We start from the raw sequence: 5000 nt of genomic DNA, 5'->3' as shown, positions 1-5000 counted from the left end.
AGAAATTCCCTGATGTAAAACCTTAAGTCCAATTCTGCACTGTCTTGTGGCAGCCATTGCACTGACTGAGATTAGGAACAAATGTGTGTATTTCTGAACAACTTAATCGGTCCTAATTATTGGGTTTGAAACCGACGGTTCCAATGACTTGTCTCATCTAAAAAATTTCTGCAAACAATATATATATATATATATATATATATATATATATATATATATATATATATATATATATATATATATGCATAGATCATCGTATAACGATTAGATCACTGTCTAACTAACGTAAATAAACATTTAAAATTAAAATGTTTAAATTCAACGTTATTTCACGCGGTTAATAGTAGCCGAATTAATACGGTCTTCGCTAATCGAGCCAGAGATGTCTCGTGTTGCGGGGTTCGAATCGTTCGACTGGTGTTAATCGTGACACCCTGCACTGAAGATTTCCGAAAGGATGAAACACTAGTGTCTGTAGGTATTTAATTATTATAGTATTATAGTAAAAAAATAATTATGACATCCCCTTTAAGAAATTTGTTTCTTATCGTTGAGCACTTTCAGTTGAATTAAAGTCGGTCAATTTAGCTCGTATGTATAGGTCATCGTATAACGAATAGATCACTGCCTGGCTGACGTAAATAAACATTTAAAATTAAAATGTTTAAATTCAACGTTATTTCACGCGGTTAATGGTAGTCAGCTACCATTAACCGCGTGAAATAACGTTGAATTTAAACATTTAATTTAATTTAAAACATTTTTAATTTAAAACATTTAATACGGTCTTCGCTAATCGAGCCAGAGATGTCTCGTGTTGCAGGGTTCGAATCGTTCGACTGGTGTTAATCGTGACACCCTGCACTGAAGATTCCCGAAAGGATGAAACACTAGCGTCTGTAGGTATTTAATTATTATAGTAAAAAGAAGAAATTATTTATATATACATATATATATATATATATATATATATATATATATATATATATATATATATATATATATATATATATACAAGCTCTTATTTTCGAATTTTTCTTATAATTGAGCACTCTGCTGGATTTCTTTAAAAAAAAACAGTTATATATATATATATATATATGCTAGCAAAAGTACCCGTCGTTGACTGGGTTCAAAAACAGCCTACAGAAAATGGACTCTGATTTATGAAAGTATGATAGGTTATGAAAAGGAAGGTTTGTAAAGAGAATTTGGGGGTATTAAAACCAAAGCAAAATATGATGAAAGTAAAAATAAAATAGATAAACCCCATAATTTATTATACCATACCTGTTCACACTGAAACACTTATCACAATATTCTGTGGATCTATATTAAAAAACCTTGTTAAGCTTTGTGACATATTTCCATTCTATGGAGGTCAGGCGCGAACGAACATCCCATAATTTTATTATACAATATTTCTTCAAACTGAAACATCATTATCAAAGTATACTTACGCACATAGATATGAAAAGTCTTAATTAAAGTTTGTGTATATTTCCATTCTATGGAGGCCAGGCGAGAACGCAGACCCCTCAATTTTATTATACTATCCCTATTTAAGTTAAAACATACTTTTCAAAGTATTATTATGTATATCTATATCAAAAACACTTGTAAACGTTTTGTTTTTTAAGTTTTAAATTTTTAATTTCCATACTTTGTGGACTAGGCACGTACGCAAACCCCACAATTTTAATGAATCATCATTATGCCAGATCAAACATACCCATTCCTGTGTCTCGATACATCTTCTGTCATTATATGTAATCAGTTTTCTATAATAGTCAACCATATAGGAGCCTATTCGTGACCAGACACACACAGACGTTCAGCTTTATATTATATATATATATATATATATATATATATATATATATATATATATACATATATATATCAACTTTTTTTTCGTCGAGCTTGAACTTGGATCTCTTTTAATATATGATTTTAATGTATTTCTTTCGGCAGCTTATCAACTTTCATATAAATATGTTTTCTTTCAAAGTTTTAGTTTTCAATTTATGTGATAACCAGCAAATTTATAGATTTATGCAGTAGTTAGCCAAATAAAATTCATAGGCAATCCATACATAAATTGGATAGTGTGTGTTATTTATTTTGTGTGTCACGCTTACATCTGAGTGACTGTCGTTTAATTGTTATGAACTTTAATTTCTTGTAATAAATCATTTTACCAAGAATTCTTCACAAGTTTTGGTTTCGGTTTCGATTATAGCTGATGGCACTCCAGCCATCTATTTTATTTTATGATTAATTTTACCAAGAATTCTCCATGAGTTTCGATAATAGCTGATGGCACTCCAGTAATCTATTTTTTATAAATAATTTTATCAAGAATTTTTCCAAACTTTTGATTTCAGTTTCGATTCAAGCAGATACACCCAAATCATATATATATATATATATATATATATATATATATATATATATATATATATATATATATTAAATCCCAACTTTATAATATATAAAAATCGATAGAACATTAACTCTATAATAATATATACGGAATTGCATAAATTAAAATATCATATTTAAGAGTACTTTACGACCGGGCTATTCCGGGCGTCCCTGCTGGCTTAGATAAATAATTTTGCAGTTTAAGCAAAAGAGCTACAATAATGTCAGAATGTCTCCATGTACGCTGAATATTTACAGAATGCCAACATCGATATACTACATATGAATGAGTTCGCTGTGGAATTTCCACAGGTCCCGTTAGTAAATATTTTTTTTAACTATGTTTCGTCTGAGGATAATAGCCATTGAAATTCCATGGAACCAGGAAAAAAATCTTTAGCCGGTTAAAATAGTTTTTAAGGGGTGAAAAAGGAGTCAAAATTGAAAAAATCGTTATACATTTTGTACATTCATCTTAGTTTATTTTTAATCAGTTCAGATGGTCACATTGGCACAGTGGTAACATCACCAGCTTTGAATGCTACAGTTTTGCTTTCGGTTTCGATTCTAGCTGATGCCACCCAAATACTTTTCTTTTTTCTTTTCAAATCACGACTCTATAATAATATATACGAAATATGGACAAATGAAAACATCATATTTAAGCGTATTTTACGACGGGTCCTTCCCTGCTAGTGTTTGTATCAGTAGATAAACTATACTATAATAACGCTCTGCTTTTTTTATAAACACCGGAATTTCAGCGGATTGGCATCTCGAAAACTCCAGCGATACAATCACTATAAATATATGTTTGCATTGAGACAATTAATCGGGAATTGGAAAAATCGATTTTTTTTTGCAGTATTGGAATCGGTATCGGAATCGGACAATTTTTGGCATATGTTGCGACGCCAAAAACGATTCATTTTATTGTTTTTTGTTTTCGTTTTTGTTTTTTTAATGTAATTACCCATTGCTGGTACTAATGATAAATATTTATTGGTTTTAAACTACTAGCAAAATTAAAATGTATATTCCCCCCTTTCAAAAGTGTATTTTGTATGTTTGAGAAAACATATGCACATATTACATGAGATTTTACGATAATAGAAATAACTAAAACGAAAAACACAACAATTTTATAACTAAAATATTTAACTAAATTAACTAAATATTTAGAGGTTTTAAAAAAGAATCGGAATCAGTCATTGTATCGGAATCAGGAAAAATGGCCGCAATGTATTTGTTACGCGGCCATTTTTTTCTTGCGCTCGAGTAACGGTCGATATTACTTGTTTTTCGAGCTGAATAAACATTTTACATTAATTAAAAACGCCAAAACCCTATCCTACTGTGTAGAAGGGCAACTTATCTTGCCTTTGGTAACATTTATTTGTTATATATTGCATTTGTTGACCACTTTTTCGAATCACTGTGAACTGTAAAACAAACCAGCAAGTTCTTGCTGTAAATGATTTTCAGAGATGGGCAGAGATTAGAGCTCAGTCGAACACCTTCCATGAATGTAATGATAGAGTAAAGTAAAGAGAGAGAGAGAGAGAGAGAGTGGGAGAGAAAGAGAGAGAGGAAAATTAAACAAGCCAAACACTAATTGATGTACAATAAACTTTCCCCTCCCTCCGATCGTATGTTTCCTTAAATACTCTCTGTGATAAATAGTGTATATTGCGAATGTACATTTTGTAAATACACATTCATTATATTTTTTCTTCTTTCATTTTTTAACGAATACTTCGTTTTATACAACTCCAAAGAATTACTTCAACAAATTCTTTCATGCCATTTTCTTAAACTACCCCCCACGTTTACTTTGTTAAAACAAAATATGTACAAGACATCTTATTTTCTTTCTAATTTTCCAATTTTAATCCTCATATTAATAATAATATTACTTGATAATATTAATTTATTAATAATGACATTACTTGATAATATCACCATATTGATAGTAATAATCATATCCATAATAAATTTATCCTGATATTATGTCTTTGTCATATCACCAACATATGAAACTATCAGGGGAGATAAATCTGAAATATATTACTTGTATTGATCGGAGTATTGTTCTCATCTTCAGTGTTATGCATGCTGGTTATTGTTTGGAAAAAAAGGGAGAAAAATTACTGGCTCCGTAGATATTTTCGTATTCTTGGAGTTAGTCTCTGTTTTATGGCTGTTTCGTATGTGTGAAAAAAATTGGTTGAGAAAGGGGAGGCACTTAAATAAAGATCGACAGGGGATTATCTCCCTTCCATCACTAAAATTTTAAGGGTATACAATTTTTGTTTTTCTTACAATTAGAGGTTCTCAAATTCTATTAGTTTCTAAGCTTGGTCTGCTTTGTTAATGTTCTTTTTTTTTTTTTTAGCATATGTGCTGCTTCTTTGAGTCGCCTGACTCTCCATCTTGCCTCCCTGTCAATTATTTTGACCTCGTTTCACAAAGGGAAGTGTGTTCCTGTTTCTTTCCATAATCAGCTAGTCCCAACTTTTCGACCTCCCCCTTATCTCACTGCTTTACAGTGTTCTTCTAGCCTTACTTTTAGG

General features: G+C 30.6%; 1 protein-coding gene across 1 annotated transcript in view; it reads left to right on the top strand.

Annotated features, from left to right (window-relative positions):
- The window catches only part of LOC145286435 (uncharacterized), a 118719-nt gene that overhangs the window by 70891 nt on the left and 42828 nt on the right, over positions 1-5000 (top strand). The window lies entirely within an intron of this gene.

This window comes from Euprymna scolopes, chromosome 10 (genome assembly GCF_053919585.1).
Source record: "Euprymna scolopes isolate OS-2025 chromosome 10, ASM5391958v1, whole genome shotgun sequence".
NCBI classification, from domain to species: domain Eukaryota; kingdom Metazoa; phylum Mollusca; class Cephalopoda; order Sepiida; family Sepiolidae; genus Euprymna; species Euprymna scolopes.
This window is presented reverse-complemented; position numbering and strand designations above follow the sequence as displayed.